The following is a 25,302-nucleotide window of genomic DNA, read 5'->3' as shown; positions in this document are numbered from 1 at the left end:
CCTCTGAGTGTCTTTCGGGGCAACCAGGCTGGCTCCGAGTGCCTTTCGGGGAGGCTGGGACGCCTTCGAGTGCCTTTCGGGGTGGCCGGGGAGGCTCCGAGTGCTTTTGTGGCGGCCGGGGAGGCTCCGAGTGCCTTTGGGGGCGGCCGGGCAGGCTCCGAGTGCCTTTGTGGGCGGCTAGCGAGGCTCCGAGTGCCTTTCGGGGCATCTGGGGAGGCTCCGAGTGCCTTTGTGGGCGGCTGGCGAGGCTCCGAGTGCCTTTCGGGGTGGCCGGGGAGGCTCCGAGTGCCTTTCGGGGTGGCCGGGGAGGCTCCGAGTGCCTTTCGGGGAGGCCGGGGAGGCTCCGAGTGCTTTTCGGGGCAGCCGGGGAGGCTCCGAGTGCCTTTCGGGGCAGCCGGGCCGCCTCCGAGTGCCTTTCGGGGTGGACTGGGAGGCTCCGAGTGCCTTTCGGGGAGTCGGGGCCGCCTCCGAGTGCCTTTCGGAGCGGCCGGGGAGGCTCCGAGTGCCTTTGTGGGCGGCCGGGGAGGCTCCGAGTGCCTTTCGGGGCGTCCGGCCCACCTCCGAGTGCCTTTCGGGGCGGCCGGGCCGCCTCCGAGTGCCTTTCGGGGCATCTGGGGAGGCTCCGAGTGCCTTTCGGGGCGGCTGGGCCGCCTCCGAGTGCCTTTCGGGGCGGCCGGGCCGCCTCTGAGTGTCTTTCGGGGCATCTGGGGAGGCTCCGAGTGGCTTTGTGTGCAGCCGGGGAGGCTCCGAGTGCCATTCGAGGTGGCCGGGCCGCCTCCGAGTGCCTTTCGGGGCGGCCGGACAGGCTCCGAGTGCCTTTGTGGGCGGCCGGCGAGGCTCCGAGTGCCTTTGTGGGCGGCCAGGGAGGCTCCGAGTGCCTTTCAGGGCGGCCGGTGAGCCTCCGAGTGCCTTTCGGGGCGGCCGAGGAGGCTCCGAGTGCCTTTCGGGGAGGCCGGGGAGGCTCCGAGTGCCTTTCGGGGTGGCCGGGGATGCTTTGAGTGCCTTTCGGGGCGGCCGGGGATGCTTCGAGTGCCTTTCGGGGCGGCCGTGGAGGCTCCGAGTGCCTTTGTGGGCGGCTGGCGAGGCTCCGAGTGCCTTTGGGGGCGGCCGGCGAGGCTCCGAGTGCCTTTGTGGGCGGCCGGGCCGCCTCCGAGTGCCTTTCGGGGCAGCCGGGCCACCTCCGAGTGCCTTTCTGGGCGGCCTGGAAGGCTCCGAGTTCCTTTCGGGGTGGCCGGGGAGGCTCCGAGTGCCTTTCGGGGCGGCCGGGGAGGCTCCGAGTGCCTTTCGGGGCGGCTGGCGAGGCGAGGCTCCGAGCGCCTTTGTGGGCGGCCGGGCAGGCTCCGAGTGCCTTTCGGGGTGGCCGGGCCACCTCCGAGTGCCTTTCAGGGCGGCCGGGCTGCCTCCGAGTCCCTTTCGGGGCGGCCGGGGAGGCTCCGAGTGCCTTTCGGGGCGGCCGGGCAGGCTCCGAGTGCCTTTCGGGGAGTCCGGGCCGCCTCCGAGTGCCTTTCGGGGCGGCCGGGCCGCCTCCGAGTGCCTTTGTGGGCGGCTGGAGAGGCTCCGAGTGCCTTTGGGGGCGGCCGGCGAGGCTCCGAGTGCCTTTGTGGGCGGCCGGGCCGCCTCCGAGTGCCTTTCGGGGCAGCCGGGCCACCTGCGAGTGCCTTTGTGGGCGGCCTGGAAGGCTCCGAGTGCCTTTCGGGGTGGCCGGGGAGGCTCCGAGTGCCTTTCGGGGAGGCCGGGGAGGCTCCGAGTGCCTTTCGGGGCAGCCGGGCCACCTCCGAGTGCCTTTCGGGGCGGCCGGGCCGCCTCTGAGCGTCTTTCGGGGCAACCAGGCTGGCTCCGAGTGCCTTTCGGGGAGGCTGGGACGCCTTCGAGTGCCTTCTGGGGTGGCCGGGGAGGCTCCGAGTGCCTTTGTGGCGGCCGGGGAGGCTCCGAGTGCCTTTCGGGGCGGCCGGGCAGGCTCCGAGTGCCTTTGTGGGCGGCTGGCGAGGCTCCGAGTGCCTTTCGGGGTGGCCGGGGAGGCTCCGAGTGCCTTTTGGAGTGGCCGGGGAGGCTCCGAGTGCCTTTCGGGGAGGCCGGGGAGGCTCCGAGTGCTTTTCGGGGCAGCCGGGGAGGCTCCGAGTGCCTTTCGGGGCACCCGGGCCACCTCTGAGTGCCTTTCGGGGTGGACTGGGAGGCTCCGAGTGCCTTTCGGGGAGTCGGGGCCGCCTCCGAGTGCCTTTCGGGGCGGCCGGGGAGTCTCCGAGTGCCTTTCGGGGCGGCCGGGGAGGCTCCGAGTGCCTTTTGGGGTGGCCGGGGAGGCTCCGAGTGCCTTTCGGGGAGGCCGGGGAGGCTCCGAGTGCTTTTCGGGGCAGCCGGGGAGGCTCCGAGTGCCTTTCGGGGCAGCCGGGCCACCTCTGAGTGCCTTTCGGGGTGGACTGGGAGGCTCCGAGTGCCTTTCGGGGAGTCGGGGCCGCCTCCGAGTGCCTTTCGGGGCGGCCGGGGAGTCTCCGAGTGCCTTTTGGGGCGGCCGGGGAGGCTCCGAGTGCCTTTCGGGGCGTCCGGGCCACCTCCGAGTGCCTTTCGGGGCGGCCGGGGAGGCTCCGAGTGCCTTTCGGGGCATCTGGGGAGGCTCCGAGTGCCTTTCGGGGCGGCTGGGCCGCCTCCGAGTGCCTTTCGGGGCGGCCGGGCCGCCTCTGAGTGTCTTTCGGGGCATCTGGGGAGGCTCCGAGTGGCTTTGTGGGCAGCCGGGGAGGCTCCGAGTGCCTTTCGGGGCGGCCGCGCCGCCTCTGAGTGTCTTTCGGGGCAGCCAGGCCGGCTCCGAGTGCCTTTCGGGGCGGCCGCGCCGCCTCTGAGTGTCTTTCAGGGCAGCCAGGCCGGCTCCGAGTGCCTTTCGGGGTGGCTGGGCCGCCTCCGAGTGCCTTTTGGGACGGCCGGGGAGGCTCCGAGTGCCTTTGTGGCAGCCGGGGAGGCTCCGAGTTGCCTGTCGGGGCGTCAGGGAAGCTCCGAATGCCTTTCAGGGTGGCCAGGCAGGCTCTGAGTGCCTTTGTGGGCGGCCGGTGAGCCTCCGAGTGCCTTTCGGGGAGGACGGGCCGCCTCCGAGTGCCTTTCAGGGCGGCCGGGCAGGCTCCGAGTGCCTTTCGGGTTGACTGGTCCGGCTCCGAGTGCCTTTCGGGGAGGCCGGGCAGGCTCCGAGTGTCTTTCGGGGCATCTGGGGAGGCTCCGAGTGGCTTTGTGTGCAGCCGGGGAGGCTCCGAGTGCCTTTCGGGGCGGCCGCGCTGCCTCTGAGTTTCTTTCGGGGCAGCCAGGCCGGCTCCGAGTGCCTTTCGGGGCGGCCGCGCCGCCTCTGAGTGTCTTTCGGGGCAGCCAGGCTGGCTCCGAGTGCCTTTCGGGGAGGCTGGGACGCCTTCGAGTGCCTTTCGGGGTGGCCGGGGAGGCTCCGAGTGCCTTTGTGGCGGCTGGGGAGGCTCCGAGTGCCTTTCGGGGAGACCGGGGAGGCTCCGAGTGCCTTTTGGGGCGGCCGTTCTCCCTCCAAGTGCCTTTCGCGGTGGCCGGGCAGGCTCCTAGTGTCTTTCAGGGCGGCCGGGCTGCCTCCGAGTGCCTTTCGGGGCGGCCGGTGAGCCTCCGAGTGCCTTTCGGGGAGGCTGGGACGCCTTCGAGTGCCTTTCGGGGTGGCCGGGGAGGCTCCGAGTGCCTTTGTGGCGGCCGGGGAGGCTCCGAGTGCCTTTCGGGGCGGCCGGGCAGGCTCCGAGTGCCTTTGTGGGCGGCTGGCGAGGCTCCGAGTGCCTTTGTGGGCGGCTGGCGAGGCTCCGAGTGCCTTTTGGGGTGGCCGGGGAGGCTCCGAGTGCCTTTCGGGGAGGCCGGGGAGGCTCCGAGTGCCTTTCGGGGCAGCCGGGGAGGCTCCGAGTGCCTTTCGGGGCAGCCGGGCCACCTCTGAGTGCCTTTCGGGGTGGACTGGGAGGCTCCGAGTGCCTTTCGGGGAGTCGGGGCCGCCTCCGAGTGCCTTTTGGTGTGGCCGGGGAGGCTCCGAGTGCCTTTCGGGGCGTCCGGCCCACCTCCGAGTGCCTTTTGGGGTGGACTGGGAGGCTCCGAGTGCCTTTCTGGGATGCCTGCAAGGCTCTGAGTGCCTTTCGGGGCGTCCGGGCTGCCTCCGAGTGCCTTTGTGGGCGGCGGGGAGGCTCCGAGTGCCTTTCGGGGTTGCCGGGGAGCCTCCGAGTGCCTTTCGGGGAGTCCGGGCCACCTCCGAGTGCCTTTGGGGGCGGCCGGGCCGCCTCCGAGTGCCTTTCGGGGCGGCCGGGGAGGCTCCGAGTGCCTTTCGGGGCGGCCGGGCCGCCTCTGAGTGTCTTTCGGGGCATCTGGGGAGGCTCTGAGTGGCTTTGTGGGCAGCCGGGGAGGCTCCGAGTGCCTTTCGGTGCGGCCGCACCGCCTCCGAGTGCCTTTCGGGGTAGCCAGGCGGGCTCCGAGTGCCTTTTGGCGTGGCCGGGCCGCCTCCGAGTGCCTTTCGGGACGGCCGGGGAGGCTCCGAGTGCCTTTCGGAGCGGCCGGGGAGGCTCCGAGTGCCTTTCGGGGTGGCCGGGCAGGCTCCGAGTGCCTTTGTGGGCGGCCGGGCAGGCTCCGAGTGCCTTTCGGGGCGGCCGGGTAGGCTTCGAGTGCCTTTTGGGGCGGCCGGGGAGGCTCCGAGTTGCCTGTCGGGGCGTCCGGGAAGCTCCGAATGCCTTTCAGGGTGGCCGGGCAGGCTCTGAGTGCCTTTGTGGGCGGCCAGCGAGGCTCCGAGTGCCTTTCGGGGAGGCCGGGGAGGCTCCGAGTGCCTTTCGGGGCGGCCAGGCCGCCTCCGAGTGCCTTTGTGGGCGGCTGGCGAGGCTCCGAGTGCCTTTGGGGGCGGCCGGCGAGGCTCCGAGTGCCTTTGTGGGCGGCCGGGCCGCCTCCGAGTGCCTTTCGGGGCAGCCGGGCCACCTCCGAGTGCCTTTCTGGGTGGCCTGGAAGGCTCCGAGTTCCTTTTTGGGCGGCCGGGGAGGCTCCGAGTGCCTTTCGGGGCGGCCGGCGAGGCGAGGCTCCGAGTGCCTTTCGGGGAGTCGGGGCCACCTCCGAGTGCCTTTCGGGGTGGCCGGGCAGGCTCCGAGTGCCTTTCGGGGCAGCCGGGCCGCCTCTGAGTGTCTTTCGGGGCAGCCAGGCTGGCTCCGAGTGCCTTTCGGGGAGGCTGGGACGCCTTCGAGTGCCTTTCGGGGTGGCCGGGGAGGCTCCGAGTGCCTTTGTGGCGGCTGGGGAGGCTCCGAGTGCCTTTCGGGGAGACCGGGGAGGCTCCGAGTGCCTTTTGGGGCGGCCGTTCTCCCTCCAAGTGCCTTTCGCGGTGGCCGGGCAGGCTCCTAGTGTCTTTCAGGGTGGCCGGGCTGCCTCCGAGTGCCTTTCGGGGCGGCCGGTGAGCCTCCGAGTGCCTTTCGAGGAGGACGGGCCGCCTCCGAGTGCCTTTGTGGGCGTCCGGGCAGGCTCCGAGTGCCTTTCGGGTTGACTGGTCCGGCTCCGAGTGCCTTTCGGGGCGGCCAGGCCGCCTGCGAGTGCCTTTCAGGGTGGCCGGGCAGGCTCTGAGTGCCTTTGTGGGCGGCCGGTGAGCCTCCGAGTGCCTTTCGGGGAGGACGGGCCGCCTCCGAGTGCCTTTCAGGGCGGCCGGGCAGGCTCCGAGTGCCTTTCGGGTTGACTGGTCCGGCTCCGAGTGCCTTTCGGGGCGGCCGGGCCGCCTCCGAGTGCCTTTTGGGGAGGCCGGGGAGGCTCCGAGTGCCTTTCGGGGCAGCCGGGGAGGCTCCGAGTGCCTTTCGGGGCGGCCGGGCCGCCTCCGAGTGCCTTTGTGGGCGGCCAGGGAGGCTCCGAGTGGCTTTCGGGGCGTCCGGGCCACCTCCGAGTGCCTTTCGGGGCGTTCGGGGAGGCTCCGAGTGCCTTTGTGGGCGGCCGGGGAGGCTCCGAGTGCCTTTCGGGGCGGCTGGGCCGCCTCCGAGTGCCTTTCGGGGCGGCCGGGCCACCTCTGAGTGTCTTTCGGGGCATCTGGGGAGGCTCCGAGTGGCTTTGTGGGCAGCCGGGGAGGCTCCGAGTGCCTTTCGGGGCGGCCGCGCCGCCTCTGAGTGTCTCTCGGGGCAGCCAGGCCGGCTCCGAGTGCCTTTCGGGGCGGCCGGGGAGGCTCCGAGTGCCTTTGTGGCGGCCGGGGAGGCTCCGAGTTGCCTGTCGGGGCGTCCGGGAAGCTCCGAATGCCTTTCAGGGTGGCCAGGCAGGCTCCGAGTGCCTTTCGGGGCGGCCGGTGAGCCTCCGAGTGCCTTTCGGGTAGGACGGGCCGCCTCCGAGTGCCTTTCGGGGCGGCCGGGCAGGCTCCGAGTGCCTTTCGGGTTGACTGGTCCGGCTCCGAGTGCCTTTCGGGGAGACCGGGGAGGCTCCGAGTGCCTTTTGGGGCGGCCGTTCTCCCTCCAAGTGCCTTTCGCGGTGGCCGGGCAGGCTCCTAGTGTCTTTCAGGGTGGCCGGGCTGCCTCCGAGTGCCTTTCGGGGCGGCCGGTGAGGCTCCGAGTGCCTTTCGAGGAGGACGGGCCGCCTCCGAGTGCCTTTGTGGGCGTCCGGGCAGGCTCCGAGTGCCTTTCGGGTTGACTGGTCCGGCTCCGAGTGCCTTTCGGGGCGGCCAGGCCGCCTGCGAGTGCCTTTCAGGGTGGCCGGGCAGGCTCTGAGTGCCTTTGTGGGCGGCCGGTGAGCCTCCGAGTGCCTTTCGGGGAGGACGGGCCGCCTCCGAGTGCCTTTCAGGGCGGCCGGGCAGGCTCCGAGTGCCTTTCGGGTTGACTGGTCCGGCTCCGAGTGCCTTTCGGGGCGGCCGGGCCGCCTCCGAGTGCCTTTTGGGGAGGCCGGGGAGGCTCCGAGTGCCTTTCGGGGCAGCCGGGGAGGCTCCGAGTGCCTTTCGGGGCGGCCGGGCCGCCTCCGAGTGCCTTTGTGGGCGGCCAGGGAGGCTCCGAGTGGCTTTCGGGGCGTCCGGGCCACCTCCGAGTGCCTTTCGGGGCGTTCGGGGAGGCTCCGAGTGCCTTTCGGGGCGGCCGGGGAGGCTCCGAGTGCCTTTTGGGGCGGCTGGGCCGCCTCCGAGTGCCTTTCGGGGAGGACGGGCCACCTCTGAGTGTCTTTCGGGGCATCTGGGGAGGCTCCGAGTGGCTTTGTGGGCAGCCGGGGAGGCTCCGAGTGCCTTTCGGGGCGGCCGCGCCGCCTCTGAGTGTCTCTCGGGGCAGCCAGGCCGTCTCCGAGTGCCTTTTGGTGTGGCCGGGGAGGCTCCGAGTGCCTTTGTGGCGGCCGGGGAGGCTCCGAGTTGCCTGTCGGGGCGTCCGGGAAGCTCCGAATGCCTTTCAGGGTGGCCAGGCAGGCTCCGAGTGCCTTTCGGGGCGGCCGGTGAGCCTCCGAGTGCCTTTCGGGTAGGACGGGCCGCCTCCGAGTGCCTTTCGGGGCGGCCGGGCAGGCTCCGAGTGCCTTTCGGGTTGACTGGTCCGGCTCCGAGTGCCTTTCGGGGAGGCCGGGCAGGCTCCGAGTGCCTTTCGGGGCGGCCGGGGAGGCTCCGAGTGCCTTTCGGGGGTGGCTGGGAAGGCTCCGAGTGCCTTTCGGAGCGGCCGGGGAGGCTCCGAGTGCCTTTGTGGGCGGCCGGACCGCCTCTGACTGCCTTTGTGGGCGGCCGGGGAGGCTCCGAGTGCCTTTCGGGGTGGCCGGGGATGCTTCGAGTGCCTTTTGGGGCGGCCGGGGATGCTTCGAGTGCCTTTCGGTGCGGCCGTGGAGGCTCCGAGTGGCTTTCGGGGCGGCCGGCGAGTCTCCGAGTGCCTTTGTGGGCGGCCAGGGAGGCTCCGAGTGCCTTTCAGGGCGGCCGGGCTGCCTCCGAGTGCCTTTCGGGGCGGCCGGTGAGCCTCCGAGTGCCTTTCGGGGAGGATCGGCCGCCTCCGAGTGCCTTTCGGAGCGGTCGGGGAGGTTCCGATTGCCTTTGTGAGCGGCCGGGCCCCCTCCGAGTGCCTTTCGGGATGGCCGGGCCGTCTCCGAGTGCCTTTTGGGGTGGCCGGGCCGTCTCCGAGTGCCTTTTGGGGCGGCCGAGGAGGCTCCGAGTGCCTTTCAGGGCGGCCGGACCGCCTCCGAGTGCCTTTCGGGGAGGCCGGGGAGGATCTGAGTACCTTTTGGGGTGGCCGGGCTGGCTCTGAGTGCCTTTCGGGGCGGCCGGGGATGCTTCGAGTGCCTTTCGGGGCGGCCGGGCCGCCTCCGAGTGCCTTTGTGGGCGGCTGGCGAGGCTCCGAGTGCCTTTTGGGGGGGCCGGCGAGGCTCCGAGTGCCTTTGTGGGCGGCCGGGCCGCCTCCGAGTGCCTTTCGGGGCAGCCGGGCCACCTCCGAGTGCCTTTCTGGGCGGCCTGGAAGGCTCCGAGTGCCTTTGTGGGCGGCCGGGGAGGCTCCGAGTGCCTTTCGGGGCGGCCGGCGAGGCGAGGCTTCGAGTGCCTTTCGGGGAGTCGGGGCCACCTCCGAGTGCCTTTCGGGGTGGCCGGGCAGGCTCCGAGTGCCTTTCGGGGCAGCCGGGCCGCCTCTGAGTGTCTTTCGGGGCAGCCAGGCTGGCTCCGAGTGCCTTTCGGGGAGGCTGGGACGCCTTCGAGTGCCTTTCGGGGTGGCCGGGGAGGCTCCGAGTGCCTTTGTGGCGGCCGGCGAGGCTCCGAGTGCCTTTCGGGGAGACCGGGGAGGCTCCGAGTGCCTTTTGGGGCGGCCGTTCTCCCTCCAAGTGCCTTTCACGGTGGCCGGGCAGGCTCCTAGTGTCTTTCAGGGCGGCCGGGCTGCCTCCGAGTGCCTTTCGGGGCGGCCGGTGAGCCTCCGAGTGCCTTTCGAGGAGGACGGGCCGCCTCCGAGTGCCTTTGTGGGCGTCCGGGCAGGCTCCGAGTGCCTTTTGGGTTGACTGGTCCGGCTCCGAGTGCCTTTCGGGGCGGCCAGGCCGCCTACGAGTGCCTTTCGGGGCGGCCGGGCCGCCTACGAGTGCCTTTGTGGGCGGCCGGCGAGGCTCCGAGTGCCTTTCGGGGTGGCCGGGGAGGCTCCGAGTGCCTTTCAGGGCGGCCGGGGAGGCTCCGAGTGCCTTTCGGGGCAGCCGGGGAGGCTCCGAGTGCCTTTCGGGGCAGCCTGGCCACCTCCGAGTGCCTTTCTGGGCGGTCGGGGAGGCTCCGAGTGCCTTTCGGGGCGGCCGGGCAGGCTCCGAGTGCCTTCGTGGGCGGCTGGCGAGGCTCCGAGTGCCTTTTGGGGTGGCCGGGGAGGCTCCGAGTGCCTTTTGGGGTGGCCGGGGAGGCTCCGAGTGCCTTTGTGGCGGCTGGGGAGGCTCCGAGTGCCTTTTGGGGTGACCGGGGATGCTCCGAGTGCCTTTCGGGGCGGCCGTTCTCCCTCCAAGTGCCTTTCGCGGTGGCCAGGCAGGCTCCTAGTGTCTTTCAGGGCGGCCGGGCTGCCTCCGAGTCCCTTTCGGGGCGGCCGGGGAGGCTCCGAGTGCCTTTCGGGGCGGCCGGGCAGGCTCCGAGTGCCTTTCGGGTTGACTGGTCCGGCTCCGAGTGCCTTTCGGGGCGGCCGGGCCGCCTCCGAGTGCCTTTGTGGGCGGCTGGAGAGGCTCCGAGTGCCTTTGGGGGCGGCCGGCGAGGCTCCGAGTGCCTTTGTGGGCGGCCGGGCCGCCTCCGAGTGCCTTTCGGGGCAGCCGGGCCACCTGCGGGTGCCTTTGTGGGCGGCCTGGAAGGCTCCGAGTGCCTTTCGGGGTGGCCGGGGAGGCTCCGAGTGCCTTTCGGGGAGGCCGGGGAGGCTCCGAGTGCCTTTCGGGGCAGCCGGGCCACCTCCGAGTGCCTTTCGGGGCGGCCGGGCCGCCTCTGAGTGTCTTTCGGGGCAACCAGGCTGGCTCCGAGTGCCTTTCGGGGAGGCTGGGACGCCTTCGAGTGCCTTCTGGGGTGGCCGGGGAGGCTCCGAGTGCCTTTGTGGCGGCCGGGGAGGCTCCGAGTGCCTTTCGGGGCGGCCGGGCAGGCTCCGAGTGCCTTTGTGGGCGGCTGGCGAGGCTCCGAGTGCCTTTTGGGGTGGCCGGGGAGGCTCCGAGTGCCTTTTGGGGTGGCCGGGGAGGCTCCGAGTGCCTTTCGGGGAGGCCGGGGAGGCTCCGAGTGCTTTTCGGGGCAGCCGGGGAGGCTCCGAGTGCCTTTCGGGGCAGCCGGGCCACCTCTGAGTGCCTTTCGGGGTGGACTGGGAGGCTCCGAGTGCCTTTCGGGGAGTCGGGGCCGCCTCCGAGTGCCTTTCGGGGCGGCCGGGGAGTCTCCGAGTGCCTTTTGGGGCGGCCGGGCCGCCTACGAGTGCCTTTCGGGGCGTCCGGCCCACCTCCGAGTGCCTTTCGGGGCGGCCGGGGAGGCTCCGAGTGCCTTTCGGGGCATCTGGGGAGGCTCCGAGTGCCTTTCGGGGCGGCTGGGCCGCCTCCGAGTGCCTTTCGGGGCGGCCGGGCCGCCTCTGAGTGTCTTTCGGGGCATCTGGGGAGGCTCCGAGTGGCTTTGTGGGCAGCCGGGGAGGCTCCGAGTGCCTTTCGGGGCGGCCGCGCCGCCTCTGAGTGTCTTTCGGGGCAGCCAGGCCGGCTCCGAGTGCCTTTCGGGGCGGCCGCGCCGCCTCTGAGTGTCTTTCAGGGCAGCCAGGCCGGCTCCGAGTGCCTTTCGGGGTGGCTGGGCCGCCTCCGAGTGCCTTTCGGGACGGCCGGGGAGGCTCCGAGTGCCTTTGTGGCAGCCGGGGAGGCTCCGAGTTGCCTGTCGGGGCGTCAGGGAAGCTCCGAATGCCTTTCAGGGTGGCCAGGCAGGCTCTGAGTGCCTTTGTGGGCGGCCGGTGAGCCTCCGAGTGCCTTTCGGGGAGGACGGGCCGCCTCCGAGTGCCTTTCAGGGCGGCCGGGCAGGCTCCGAGTGCCTTTCGGGTTGACTGGTCCGGCTCCGAGTGCCTTTCGGGGAGGCCGGGCAGGCTCCGAGTGTCTTTCGGGGCATCTGGGGAGGCTCCGAGTGGCTTTGTGTGCAGCCGGGGAGGCTCCGAGTGCCTTTCGGGGCGGCCGCGCTGCCTCTGAGTTTCTTTCGGGGCAGCCAGGCCGGCTCCGAGTGCCTTTCGGGGCGGCCGCGCCGCCTCTGAGTGTCTTTCGGGGCAACCAGGCCGGCTCCGAGTGCCTTTCGGGGTGGCCGGGCCGCCTCCGAGTGCGTTTCGGGACGGCCGGGGAGGCTCCGAATGCCTTTGTGGCGGCCGGGGAGGCTCCGAATTGCCTGTCGGGGCGTCCGGGAAGCTCCGAATGCCTTTCAGGGTGGCCAGGCAGGCTCCGAGTGCCTTTGTGGGCGGCCGGTGAGCCTCCGAGTGCCTTTCGGGGAGGACGGGCCGCCTCCGAGTGCCTTTCAGGGCGGCCGGGCAGGCTCCGAGTGCCTTTCGGGTTGACTGGTCTGGCTCCGAGTGCCTTTCGGGGCGGCCGGGGAGGCTCCGAGTGCCTTTCGGGGGTGGCTGGGAAGGCTCCGAGTGCCTTTCGGAGCGGCCGGGGAGGCTCCGAGTGCCTTTCGGGGCGGCCGGACCGCCTCTGACTGCCTTTGTGGGCGGCCGGGGAGGCTCCGAGTGCCTTTCGGGGTGGCCGGGGATGCTTCGAGTGCCTTTCGGGGCGGCCGGGGATGCTTCGAGTGCCTTTCGGGGCGGCCGGGCAGGCTCCGAGTGCCTTCGTGGGCGGCTGGCGAGGCTCCGAGTGCCTTTTGGGGTGGCCGGGGAGGCTCCGAGTGCCTTTTGGGGTGGCCGGGGAGGCTCCGAGTGCCTTTGTGGCGGCCAGGGAGGCTCCGAGTGCCTTTCAGGGAGACCGGGAAGGCTCCGAGTGCCTTTTGGGGCGGCCGTTCTCCCTCCAAGTGCCTTTCGCGGTGGCCGGGCAGGCTCCTAGTGTCTTTCAGGGCGGCCGGGCTGCCTCCGAGTGCCTTTCGGGGCGGCCGGTGAGCCTCCGAGTGCCTTTCGAGGAGGACGGGCCGCCTCCGAGTGCCTTTGGGGGCGGCCGGGCAGGCTCCGAGTGCCTTTCGGGTTGACTGGTCCGGCTCCGAGTGCCTTTTGGGGCGGCCAGGCCGCCTACGAGTGCCTTTCGGGGTGGCCGGGCTGCCTCTGACTGCCTTTGTGGGCGGCCGGCGAGGCTCCGAGTGCCTTTCGGGGTGGCCGGGGAGGCTCCGAGTGCCTTTCGGGGCGGCCGGTGAGGCTCCGAGTGCCTTTCGGGGTGGCCGGGGAGCCTCCGAGTGCCTTTCGGGGCAGCCTGGCCACCTCCGAGTGCCTTTCTGGGCGGCCGGGGAGGCTCCGAGTGCCTTTCGGGGCGGCCGGGCAGGCTCTGAGTGCCTTCGTGGGCGGCTGGCGAGGCTCCGAGTGCCTTTCGGGTCGGCCGGGGAAGCTCCCAGTGCCTTTCGGGGCAGCCGGGGAGGCTCCGAGTGCCTTTCGCGGCAGCCTGTCCACCTCCGAGTGCCTTTCTGGGCGGCCTGGAAGGCTCCGAGTGCCTTTCGGGGCGTCCGGGCCGCCTCCGAGTGCCTTTGTGGGCCGCCGGGGAGGCTCCGAGTGCCTTTCGGGGCGGCCGGGCAGGCTCCGAGTGCCTTTCGGGGAGTCCGGGCCGCCTCCGAGTGCCTTTCGGGGCGGCCAGGCCGCCTCCGAGTGCCTTTGTGGGCGGCTGGCGAGGCTCCGAGTGCCTTTGTGGGCGGCCGGGCCGCCTCCGAGTGCCTTTCGGGGCAGCTGGGCCACCTCCGAGTGCCTTTGTGGGCGGCCTGGAAGGCTCCGAGTGCCTTTCGGGGTGGCCGGGGAGGCTCCGAGTTCCTTTCGGGGCGGCCGGGGAGGCTCCGAGTGCCTTTCAGGGCAGCCGGGCCACCTCCGAGTGCCTTTCGGAGCGGCCGGGCCGCCTCTGAGTGTCTTTCGGGGCAACCAGGCTGGCTCCGAGTGCCTTTCGGGGAGGCTGGGACGCCTTCGAGTGCCTTTCGGGGTGGCCGGGGAGGCTCCGAGTGCTTTTGTGGCGGCCGGGGAGGCTCCGAGTGCCTTTGGGGGCGGCCGGGCAGGCTCCGAGTGCCTTTGTGGGCGGCTGGCGAGGCTCCGAGTGCCTTTCGGGGTGGCCGGGGAGGCTCCGAGTGCCTTTGTGGGCGGCTGGCGAGGCTCCGAGTGCCTTTTGGGGTGGCCGGGGAGGCTCCGAGTGCCTTTCGGGGTGGCCGGGGAGGCTCCGAGTGCCTTTCGGGGAGGCCGGGGAGGCTCCGAGTGCTTTTCGGGGCAGCCGGGGAGGCTCCGAGTGCCTTTCGGGGCAGCCGGGCAGGCCTCCGAGTGCCTTTCGGGGTGGACTGGGAGGCTCCGAGTGCCTTTCGGGGAGTCGGGGCCGCCTCCGAGTGCCTTTCGGGGCGGCCGGGGAGGCTCCGAGTGCCTTTGTGGGCGGCCGGGGAGGCTCCGAGTGCCTTTCGGGGCGTCCGGCCCACCTCCGAGTGCCTTTCGGGGCGGCCGGGCCGCCTCCGAGTGCCTTTCGGGGCATCTGGGGAGGCTCCGAGTGCCTTTCGGGGCGGCTGGGCCGCCTCCGAGTGCCTTTCGGGGCGGCCGGGCCGCCTCTGAGTGTCTTTCGGGGCATCTGGGGAGGCTCCGAGTGGCTTTGTGTGCAGCCGGGGAGGCTCCGAGTGCCATTCGAGGTGGCCGGGCCGCCTCCGAGTGCCTTTCGGGACGGCCGGGGAGGCTCCGAGTGCCTTTGTGGCGGCCGGGGATGCTCCGAGTTGCCTGTCGGGGCGTCCGGGAAGCTCCAAATGCCTTTCAGGGTGGCCAGGCAGGCTCCGAGTGCCTTTGTGGGCGGCCAGTGAGCCTCCGAGTGCCTTTCAGGGCGGCCGGGCAGGCTCCGAGTTGCCTTTCGGAGCGGCCGGGGAGGCTCCGAGTGCCTTTCGGGGCGGCCGGGTCGCCTCTGACTGCCTTTGTGGGCGGCCGGGGAGGCTCCGAGTGCCTTTCGGAGTGGCCGGGGATGCTTCGAGTGCCTTTCGGGGCGGCCGGTGAGGCTCCGAGTGCCTTTCGGGGCGGCCGGGGAGGCTCCGAGTGCCTTTCGGGGCGGCCGGACAGGCTCCGAGTGCCTTTGTGGGCGGCCGGCGAGGCTCCGAGTGCCTTTGTGGGCGGCCAGGGAGGCTCCGAGTGCCTTTCAGGGCGGCCGGTGAGCCTCCGAGTGCCTTTCGGGGCGGCCGAGGAGGCTCCGAGTGCCTTTCGGGGAGGCCGGGGAGGCTCCGAGTGCCTTTCGGGGTGGCCGGGGATGCTTTGAGTGCCTTTCGGGGCGGCCGGGGATGCTTCGAGTGCCTTTCGGGGCGGCCGTGGAGGCTCCGAGTGCCTTTGTGGGCGGCTGGCGAGGCTCCGAGTGCCTTTGGGGGCGGCCGGCGAGGCTCCGAGTGCCTTTGTGGGCGGCCGGGCCGCCTCCGAGTGCCTTTCGGGGCAGCCGGGCCACCTCCGAGTGCCTTTCTGGGCGGCCTGGAAGGCTCCGAGTTCCTTTCGGGATGGCCGGGGAGCCTCCGAGTGCCTTTCGGGGCGGCCGGGGAGGCTCCGAGTGCCTTTCGGGGCGGCTGGCGAGGCGAGGCTCCGAGCGCCTTTGTGGGCGGCCGGGCAGGCTCCGAGTGCCTTTCGGGGTGGCCGGGCCACCTCCGAGTGCCTTTCAGGGCGGCCGGGCTGCCTCCGAGTCCCTTTCGGGGCGGCCGGGGAGGCTCCGAGTGCCTTTCGGGGCGGCCGGGCAGGCTCCGAGTGCCTTTCGGGGAGTCCGGGCCGCCTCCGAGTGCCTTTCGGGGCGGCCGGGCCGCCTCCGAGTGCCTTTGTGGGCGGCTGGAGAGGCTCCGAGTGCCTTTGGGGGCGGCCGGCGAGGCTCCGAGTGCCTTTGTGGGCGGCCGGGCCGCCTCCGAGTGCCTTTCGGGGCAGCCGGGCCACCTGCGAGTGCCTTTGTGGGCGGCCTGGAAGGCTCCGAGTGCCTTTCGGGGTGGCCGGGGAGGCTCCGAGTGCCTTTCGGGGAGGCCGGGGAGGCTCCGAGTGCCTTTCGGGGCAGCCGGGCCACCTCCGAGTGCCTTTCGGGGCGGCCGGGCCGCCTCTGAGTGTCTTTCGGGGCAACCAGGCTGGCTCCGAGTGCCTTTCGGGGAGGCTGGGACGCCTTCGAGTGCCTTCTGGGGTGGCCGGGGAGGCTCCGAGTGCCTTTGTGGCGGCCGGGGAGGCTCCGAGTGCCTTTCGGGGCGGCCGGGCAGGCTCCGAGTGCCTTTGTGGGCGGCTGGCGAGGCTCCGAGTGCCTTTCGGGGTGGCCGGGGAGGCTCCGAGTGCCTTTTGGAGTGGCCGGGGAGGCTCCGAGTGCCTTTCGGGGAGGCCGGGGAGGCTCCGAGTGCTTTTCGGGGCAGCCGGGGAGGCTCCGAGTGCCTTTCGGGGCACCCGGGCCACCTCTGAGTGCCTTTCGGGGTGGACTGGGAGGCTCCGAGTGCCTTTCGGGGAGTCGGGGCCGCCTCCGAGTGCCTTTCGGGGCGGCCGGGGAGTCTCCGAGTGCCTTTCGGGGCGGCCGGGGAGGCTCCGAGTGCCTTTTGGAGTGGCCGGGGAGGCTCCGAGTGCCTTTCGGGGAGGCCGGGGAGGCTCCGAGTGCTTTTCGGGGCAGCCGGGGAGGCTCCGAGTGCCTTTCGGGGCAGCCGGGCCACCTCTGAGTGCCTTTCGGGGTGGACTGGGAGGCTCCGAGTGCCTTTCGGGGAGTCGGGGCCGCCTCCGAGTGCCTTTCGGGGCGGCCGGGGAGTCTCCGAGTGCCTTTTGGGGCGGCCGGGGAGGCTCCGAGTGCCTTTCGGGGCGGCCGGGCCACCTCCGAGTGCCTTTCGGGGCGGCCGGGGAGGCTCCGAGTGCCTTTCGGGGCATCTGGGGAGGCTCCGAGTGCCTTTCGGGGCGGCTGGGCCGCCTCCGAGTGCCTTTCGGGGCGGCCGGGCCGCCTCTGAGTGTCTTTCGGGGCATCTGGGGAGGCTCCGAGTGGCTTTGTGGGCAGCCGGGGAGGCTCCGAGTGCCTTTCGGGGCGGCCGCGCCGCCTCTGAGTGTCTTTCGGGGCAGCCAGGCCGGCTCCGAGTGCCTTTCGGGGCGGCCGCGCCGCCTCTGAGTGTCTTTCAGGGCAGCCAGGCCGGCTCCGAGTGCCTTTCGGGGTGGCTGGGCCGCCTCCGAGTGCCTTTCGGGACGGCCGGGGAGGCTCCGAGTGCCTTTGTGGCAGCCGGGGAGGCTCCGAGTTGCCTGTCGGGGCGTCAGGGAAGCTCCGAATGCCTTTCAGGGTGGCCAGGCAGGCTCTGAGTGCCTTTGTGGGCGGCCGGTGAGCCTCCGAGTGCCTTTCGGGGAGGACGGGCCGCCTCCGAGTGCCTTTCAGGGCGGCCGGGCAGGCTCCGAGTGCCTTTCGGGTTGACTGGTCCGGCTCCGAGTGCCTTTCGGGGAGGCCGGGCAGGCTCCGAGTGTCTTTCGGGGCATCTGGGGAGGCTCCGAGTGGCTTTGTGTGCAGCCGGGGAGGCTCCGAGTGCCTTTCGGGGCGGCCGCGCTGCCTCTGAGTTTCTTTCGGGGCAGCCAGGCCGGCTCCGAGTGCCTTTCGGGGCGGCCGCGCCGCCTCTGAGTGTCTTTCGGGGCAACCAGGCCGGCTCCGAGTGCCTTTCGGGGTGGCCGGGCCGCCTCCGAGTGCGTTTCGGGACGGCCGGGGAGGCTCCGAGTGCCTTTGTGGCGGCCGGGGAGGCTCCGAATTGCCTGTCGGGGCGTCCGGGAAGCTCCGAATGCCTTTCAGGGTGGCCAGGCAGGCTCCGAGTGCCTTTGTGGGCGGCCGGTGAGCCTCCGAGTGCCTTTCGGGGAGGACGGGCCGCCTCCGAGTGCCTTTCAGGGCGGCCGGGCAGGCTCCGAGTGCCTTTCGGGTTGACTGGTCTGGCTCCGAGTGCCTTTCGGGGCGGCCGGGGAGGCTCCGAGTGCCTTTCGGGGGTGACTGGGAAGGCTCCGAGTGCCTTTCGGAGCGGCCGGGGAGGCTCCGAGTGCCTTTCGGGGCGGCCGGACCGCCTCTGACTGCCTTTGTGGGCGGCCGGGGAGGCTCCGAGTGCCTTTCGGGGTGGCCGGGGATGCTTCGAGTGCCTTTCGGGGCGGCCGGGGATGCTTCGAGTGCCTTTCGGGGCGGCCGGGCAGGCTCCGAGTGCCTTCGTGGGCGGCTGGCGAGGCTCCGAGTGCCTTTTGGGGTGGCCGGGGAGGCTCCGAGTGCCTTTTGGGGTGGCCGGGCAGGCTCCGAGTGCCTTTGTGGCGGCCAGGGAGGCTCCGAGTGCCTTTCAGGGAGACCGGGAAGGCTCCGAGTGCCTTTTGGGGCGGCCGTTCTCCCTCCAAGTGCCTTTCGCGGTGGCCGGGCAGGCTCCTAGTGTCTTTCAGGGCGGCCGGGCTGCCTCCGAGTGCCTTTCGGGGCGGCCGGTGAGCCTCCGAGTGCCTTTCGAGGAGGACGGGCCGCCTCCGAGTGCCTTTGGGGGCGGCCGGGCAGGCTCCGAGTGCCTTTCGGGTTGACTGGTCCGGCTCCGAGTGCCTTTTGGGGCGGCCAGGCCGCCTACGAGTGCCTTTCGGGGCGGCCGGGCTGCCTCTGACTGCCTTTGTGGGCGGCCGGCGAGGCTCCGAGTGCCTTTCGGGGTGGCCGGGGAGGCTCCGAGTGCCTTTCGGGGCGGCCGGTGAGGCTCCGAGTGCCTTTCGGGGTGGCCGGGGAGCCTCCGAGTGCCTTTCGGGGCAGCCTGGCCACCTCCGAGTGCCTTTCTGGGCGGCCGGGGAGGCTCCGAGTGCCTTTCGGGGCGTCCGGGCAGGCTCTGAGTGCCTTCGTGGGCGGCCGGCGAGGCTCCGAGTGCCTTTGTGGGCGGCCAGGGAGGCTCCGAGTGCCTTTCAGGGCGGCCGGTGAGCCTCCGAGTGCCTTTCGGGGAGGATGGGCCGCCTCCGAGTGCCTTTCGGAGCGGTCGGGGAGGTTCCGATTGCCTTTGTGAGCGGCCGGGCCCCCTCCGAGTGCCTTTCGGGATGGCCGGGCCGTCTCCGAGTGCCTTTTGGGGTGGCCGGGCCGTCTCCGAGTGCCTTTCAGGGTGGCCGGACCGCCTCCGAGTGCCTTTGTGGGCGGCTGGCGAGGCTCCGAGTGCCTTTGGGGGCGGCCGGCGAGGCTCCGAGTGCCTTTGTGGGCGGCCGGGCCGCCTCCGAGTGCCTTTCGGGGCAGCCGGGCCACCTCCGAGTGCCTTTCTGGGCGGCCTGGAAGGCTCCGAGTGCCTTTGTGGGCGGCCGGGGAGGCTCCGAGTGCCTTTCGGGGCGGCCGGCGAGGCGAGGCTTCGAGTGCCTTTCGGGGAGTCGGGGCCACCTCCGAGTGCCTTTCGGGGTGGCCGGGCAGGCTCCGAGTGCCTTTCGGGGCAGCCGGGCCGCCTCTGAGTGTCTTTCGGGGCAGCCAGGCTGGCTCCGAGTGCCTTTCGGGGAGGCTGGGACGCCTTCGAGTGCCTTTCGGGGTGGCCGGGGAGGCTCCGAGTGCCTTTGTGGCGGCTGGGGAGGCTCCGAGTGCCTTTCGGGGAGACCGGGGAGGCTCCGAGTGCCTTTCGGGGCGGCCGTTCTCCCTCCAAGTGCCTTTCGCGGTGGCCGGGCAGGCTCCTAGTGTCTTTCAGGGTGGCCGGGCTGCCTCCGAGTGCCTTTCGGGGCGGCCGGTGAGCCTCCGAGTGCCTTTCGAGGAGGACGGGCCGCCTCCGAGTGCCTTTGTGGGCGTCCGGGCAGGCTCCGAGTGCCTTTCGGGTTGACTGGTCCGGCTCCGAGTGCCTTTCGGGGCGGCCAGGCCGCCTACGAGTGCCTTTCGGGGCGGCCGGGCCGCCTACGAGTGCCTTTGTGGGCGGCCGGCGAGGCTCCGAGTGCCTTTTGGGGTGGCCGGGGAGACTCCGAGTGCCTTTCGGGGCGGCCGGTGAGGCTCCGAGTGCCTTTCGGGGCAGCCGGGGAGGCTCCGAGTGCCTTTCGGGGCAGCCTGGCCACCTCCGAGTGCCTTTCTGGGCGGTCGGGGAGGCTCCGAGTGCCTTTCGGGGCGGCCGGGCAGGCTCCGAGTGCCTTCGTGGGCGGCTGGCGAGGCTCCGAGTGCCTTTTGGGGTGGCCGGGGAGGCTCCGAGTGCCTTTGTGGCGGCTGGGGAGGCTCCGAGTGCCTTTTGGGGTGGCCGGGGAGGCTCCGAGTGCCTTTTGGGGCGGCCGTTCTCCCTCCAAGTGCCTTTCGCGGTGGCCAGGCAGGCTCCTAGTGTCTTTCAGGGCGGCCGGGCTGCCTCCGAGTCCCTTTCGGGGCGGCCGGGGAGGCTCCGAGTGCCTTTCGGGGCGGCCGGGCAGGCTCCGAGTGCCTTTCGGGGAGTCCGGGCCGCCTCCGAGTGCCTTTGTGGGCGGCTGGCGAGGTTCCGAGTGCCTTTGGGGGCGGCCGGCGAGGCTCCGAGTGCCTTTGTGGGCGGCCGGGCCGCCTCCGAGTGCCTTTCGGGGCAGCCGGGCCACCTGCGAGTGCCTTTGTGGGCGGCCTGGAAGGCTCCGAGTGCCTTTCGGGGCGGCCGGGGAGGCTCCGAGTGCCTTTCGGGGAGGCCGGGGAGGCTCCGAGTGCCTTTCGGGGCAGCCGGGCCACCTCCGAGTGCCTTTCGGGGCGGCCGGGCCGCCTCTGAGTGTCTTTCGGGGCAACCAGGCCAGCTCCGAGTGCCTTTCGGGGAGGCTGGGACGCCTTCGAGTGCCTTTCGGGGTGGCCGGGGAGCCTCCGAGTGCCTTTGTGGCGGCCGGGGAGGCTCCGAGTGCCTTTCGGGGCGGCCGGGGAGGCTCCGAGTGCCTTTGTGGGCGGCTGGCGAGGCTCCGAGTGCCTTTGTGGGCGGCTGGCGAGGCTCCGAGTGCCTTTTGGGGTGGCCGGGGAGGCTCCGAGTGCCTTTCGGGGAGGCCGGGGAGGCTCCGAGTGCTTTTCGGGGCAGCCGGGGAGGCTCCGAGTGCCTTTCGGGGCAGCCGGGCCACCTCTGAGTGCCTTTCGGGGTGGACTGGGAGGCTCCGAGTGCCTTTCGGGGAGTCGGGGCCGCCTCCGAGTGCCTTTGTGGGCGGCCGGGGAGGCTCCGAGTGCCTTTCGGGGCGTCCGGCCCACCTCCGAGTGCCTTTTGGGGCGGCCGGGGAGGCTCCGAGTGCCTTTCTGGGATGCCTGGAAGGCTCTGAGTGCCTTTCGGGGCGTCCGGGCTGCCTCCGAGTGCCTTTGTGGGCGGCGGGGAGGCTCCGAGTGCCTTTCGGGGTTGCCGGGGAGCCTCCGAGTGCCTTTCGGGGAGTCCGGGCCACCTCCGAGTGCCTTTGGGGGCGGCCGGGCCGCCTCCGAGTGCCTTTCGGGGCATCTGGGGAGGCTCCGAGTGCCTTTCGGGGCGGCCGGGGAGGCTCCGAGTGCCTTTCGGGGCGGCCGGGCCGCCTCTGAGTGTCTTTCGGGGCATCTGGGGAGGCTCTGAGTGGCTTTGTGGGCAGCCGGGGAGGCTCCGAGTGCCTTTCGGTGCGGCCGCACCGCCTCCGAGTGCCTTTCGGGGTAGCCAGGCGGGCTCCGAGTGCCTTTTGGGGTGGCCGGGCCGCCTCCGAGTGCCTTTCGGGACGGCCGGGGAGGCTCCGAGTGCCTTTCGGAGCGGCCGGGGAGGCTCCGAGTGCCTTTCGGGGTGGCCGGGCAGGCTCCGAGTGCCTTTGTGGGCGGCCGGGCAGGCTCCGAGTGCCTTTGTGGGCGGCCGGGTAGGCTTCGAGTGCCTTTTGGGGCGGCCGGGGAGGCTCCGAGTTGCCTGTCGGGGCGTCCGGGAAGCTCCGAATGCCTTTCAGGGTGGCCGGGCAGGCTCTGAGTGCCTTTGTGGGCGGCCGGTGAGCCTCCGAGTGCCTTTCGGGGAGGACGGGCCGCCTCCGAGTGCCTTTCAGGGCGGCCGGGCAGGCTCCGAGTGCCTTTCGGGTTGACTGGTCCGGCTCCGAGTGCCTTTCGGGGCGGCCGGGGAGGCTCCGAGTGCCTTTCGGGGCGGCCGGCGAGGCGAGGCTCCGAGTGCCTTTCGGGGTGGCCGGGCAGGCTCCGAGTGCCTTTCGGGGTGGCCGGGCCACCTCCGAGTGCCTTTGTGGGCGGCCGGGCCGCCTCTGAGTGTCTTTCGGGGCAACCAGGCTGGCTCCGAGTGCCTTTCGGGGAGGCTGGGACGCCTTCGAGTGCCTTTCGGGGTGGCCGGGGAGGCTCCGAGTGCCTTTGTGGCGGCCGGGGAGGCTCCGAGTGCCTTTCTGGGCAGCTGGCGAGGCTCCGAGAGCCTTTTGGGGTGGCCGGGGGGCTCCGAGTGCCTTTTGGGGTGGCCGGGGAGGCTCCGAGTGCCTTTCGGGGAGGCCGGGGTGGCTCCGAGTGCCTTTCGGGGCAGCCGGGGAGGCTCCGAGTGCCTTTCGGGGCAGCCTGGCCACCTGCGAGTGCCTTTCGGGGTGGACTGGGAGGCTCCGAGTGCCTTTGTGGGCGTTCAGGGAGGCTCCGAGTGCCTTTCGGGGCTGTCGGGCCACCTCCGAGTGCCTTTCGGGGAGGACGGGGAGGCTCCGAGTGCCTTTGTGGGCGTTCAGGGAGGCTCCGAGTGCCTTTCGGGGCTGTCGGGCCACCTCCGAGTGCCTTTCGGTGCGGCCGGGGAGGCTCCGAGTTCCTTTCGGGGCGGCCGGGGAGGCTCCGAGTGCCTTTCGGGGCGGCTGGGCCGCCTCCGAGTGCCTTTCGCGGCAGCCGGGCCGCCTCTGAGTGTCTTTCGGGGCATCTGGGGAGGCTCCGAGTGGCTTTGTGGGCAGCCGGGGAGGCTCCGAGTGCCTTTCGGGGCGGCCGCGCCACCTCTGAGTGTATTTCGGGGCAGCCAGGCCAGCTCCGAGTGCCTTTCGGGGTGGCCGGGCCGCCTCCGAGTGCCTTTTGGTGTGGCCGGGGAGGCTCCGAGTGCCTTTGTGGCGGCCGGGGAGGCTCCGAGTGCCTTTGTGGGGGGCCGCGCCGCCTCTGAGTGTCTTTCGGGGCAGCCAGGCAGGCTCCGAGTGCCTTTGTGGGCGGCCGGTGAGCCTCCGAGTGCCTTTCGGGGAGGACGGGCCGCCTCCGAGTGCCTTTCGGGGCGGCCGGGCAGGCTCCGAGTGCCTTTCGGGTTGACTGGTCCGGCTCCGAGTGCCTTTCGGGGAGGCCGGGCCGCCTCCGAGTGCCTTTCGGGGAGGCCGGGGAGGCTCCGAGTGCCTTTCGGGGGTGGCTGGGAAGGCTCCGAGTGCCTTTCGGAGCGGCCGGGGAGGCTCCGAGTGCCTTTCGGGGCGGCCGGACCGCCTCTGACTGCCTTTGTGGGCGGCCGGGGAGGCTCCGAGTGCCTTTCGGGGTGGCCGGGGATGCTTCGAGTGCCTTTTGGGGCGGCCGGGGATGCTTCGAGTGCCTTTCGGTGCGGCCGTGGAGGCTCCGAGTGGCTTTCGGGGTGGCCGGCGAGGCTCCGCGTGCCTTTGTGGGCGGCCAGCGAGTCTCCGAGTGCCTTTGTGGGCGGCCAGGGAGGCTCCGAGTGCCTTTCAGGGCGGCCGGTGAGCCTCCGAGTGCCTTTCGGGGCGGCCGGTGAGCCTCCGAGTGCCTTTCGGGGAGGATGGGCCGCCTCCGAGTGCCTTTGTGGGCGGTCGGGGAGGTTCCGATTGCCTTTGTGAGCGGCCGGGCCCCCTCCGAGTGCCTTTCGGGATGGCCGGGCCGTCTCCGAGTGCCTTTTGGGGTGGCCGGGCCGTCTCCGAGTGCCTTTCGGGGCGGCCGAGGAGGCTCCGAGTGCCTTTGGGGGCGGCCGGGCAGGCTCCGAGTGCCTTTGTGGGCGGCCAGCGAGGCTCCGAGTGCCTTTCGGGGAGGCCGGGGAGGCTCCGAGTGCCTTTCGGGGCGGCCAGGCCGCCTCCGAGTGCCTTTGTGGGCGGCTGGCGAGGCTCCGAGTGCCTTTGGGGGCGGCCGGCGAGGCTCCGAGTGCCTTTGTGGGCGGCCGGGCCGCCTCCGAGTGCCTTTCGGGGCAGCCGGGCCACCTCCGAGTGCCTTTCTGGGTGGCCTGGAAGGCTCCGAGTTCCTTTTTGGGCGGCCGGGGAGGCTCCGAGTGCCTTTCGGGGCGGCCGGCGAGGCGAGGCTCCGAGTGCCTTTCGGGGAGTCGGGGCCACCTCCGAGTGCCTTTCGGGGTGGCCGGGCAGGCTCCGAGTGCCTTTCGGGGCAGCCGGGCCGCCTCTGAGTGTCTTTCGGGGCAGCCAGGCTGGCTCCGAGTGCCTTTCGGGGAGGCTGGGACGCCTTCGAGTGCCTTTCGGGGTGGCCGGGGAGGCTCCGAGTGCCTTTGTGGCGGCCGGCGAGGCTCCGAGTGCCTTTCGGGGAGACCGGGGAGGCTCCGAGTGCCTTTTGGGGCGGCCGTTCTCCCTCCAAGTGCCTTTCGCGGTGGCCGGGCAGGCTCCTAGTGTCTTTCAGGGTGGCCGGGCTGCCTCCGAGTGCCTTTCGGGGCGGCCGGTGAGGCTCCGAGTGCCTTTCGAGGAGGACGGGCTGCCTCCGAGTGCCTTTGTGGGCGTCCGGGCAGGCTCCGAGTGCCTTTCGGGTTGACTGGTCCGGCTCCGAGTGCCTTTCGGGGCGGCCAGGCCGCCTGCGAGTGTCTTTCAGGGTGGCCGGGCTGCCTCCGAGTGCCTTTCGGGGCGGCCGGTGAGGCTCCGAGTGCCTTTCGAGGAGGACGGGCCGCCTCCGAGTGCCTTTCAGGGCGGCCGGGCAGGCTCCGAGTGCCTTTCGGGTTGACTGGTCCGGCTCCGAGTGCCTTTCGGGGCGGCCGGGCCGCCTCCGAGTGCCTTTTGGGGAGGCCGGGGAGGCTCCGAGTGCCTTTCGGGGCGGCCGGGGAGGCTCCGAGTGCCTTTCGGGGCGGCCGGGCCGCCTCCGAGTGCCTTTGTGGGCGGCCAGGGAGGCTCCGAGTGGCTTTCGGGGCGTCCGGGCCACCTCCGAGTGCCTTTCGGGGCGTTCGGGGAGGCTCCGAGTGCCTTTGTGGGCGGCCGGGGAGGCTCCGAGTGCCTTTCGGGGCGGCTGGGCCGCCTCCGAGTGCCTTTCGGGGCGGCCGGGCCACCTCTGAGTGTCTTTCGGGGCATCTGGGGAGGCTCCGAGTGGCTTTGTGGGCAGCCGGGGAGGCTCCGAGTGCCTTTCGGGGCGGCCGCGCCGCCTCTGAGTGTCTCTCGGGGCAGCCAGGCCGGCTCCGAGTGCCTTTCGGGGTGGCCGGGGAGGCTCCGAGTGCCTTTGTGGCGGCCGGGGAGGCTCCGAGTTGCCTGTCGGGGCGTCCGGGAAGCTCCGAATGCCTTTCAGGGTGGCCAGGCAGGCTCCGAGTGCCTTTCGGGGCGGCCGGTGAGCCTCCGAGTGCCTTTCGGGTAGGACGGGCCGCCTCCGAGTGCCTTTCGGGGCGGCCGGGCAGGCTCCGAGTGCCTTTCGGGTTGACTGGTCCGGCTCCGAGTGCCTTTCGGGGAGACCGGGCAGGCTCCGAGTGCCTTTTGGGGCGGCCGTTCTCCCTCCAAGTGCCTTTCGCGGTGGCCGGGCAGGCTCCTAGTGTCTTTCAGGGTGGCCGGGCTGCCTCCGAGTGCCTTTCGGGGCGGCCGGTGAGGCTCCGAGTGCCTTTCGAGGAGGACGGGCCGCCTCCGAGTGCCTTTGTGGGCGTCCGGGCAGGCTCCGAGTGCCTTTCGGGTTGACTGGTCCGGCTCCGAGTGCCTTTCGGGGCGGCCAGGCCGCCTGCGAGTGCCTTTCAGGGTGGCCGGGCAGGCTCTGAGTGCCTTTGTGGGCGGCCGGTGAGCCTCCGAGTGCCTTTCGGGGAGGACGGGCCGCCTCCGAGTGCCTTTCAGGGCGGCCGGGCAGGCTCCGAGTGCCTTTCGGGTTGACTGGTCCGGCTCCGAGTGCCTTTCGGGGCGGCCGGGCCGCCTCCGAGTGCCTTTTGGGGAGGCCGGGGAGGCTCCGAGTGCCTTTCGGGGCAGCCGGGGAGGCTCCGAGTGCCTTTCGGGGCGGCCGGGCCGCCTCCGAGTGCCTTTGTGGGCGGCCAGGGAGGCTCCGAGTGGCTTTCGGGGCGTCCGGGCCACCTCCGAGTGCCTTTCGGGGCGTTCGGGGAGGCTCCGAGTGCCTTTGTGGGCGGCCGGGGAGGCTCCGAGTGCCTTTCGGGGCGGCTGGGCCGCCTCCGAGTGCCTTTCGGGGCGGCCGGGCCACCTCTGAGTGTCTTTCGGGGCATCTGGGGAGGCTCCGAGTGGCTTTGTGGGCAGCCGGGGAGGCTCCGAGTGCCTTTCGGGGCGGCCGCGCCGCCTCTGAGTGTCTCTCGGGGCAGCCAGGCCGTCTCCGAGTGCCTTTTGGTGTGGCCGGGGAGGCTCCGAGTGCCTTTGTGGCGGCCGG

Source organism: Struthio camelus, chromosome 13 (assembly GCF_040807025.1).
Source record: "Struthio camelus isolate bStrCam1 chromosome 13, bStrCam1.hap1, whole genome shotgun sequence".
NCBI classification, from domain to species: Eukaryota; Metazoa; Chordata; class Aves; order Struthioniformes; family Struthionidae; genus Struthio; species Struthio camelus.
Note: the sequence above shows the minus strand (reverse complement) of the source record.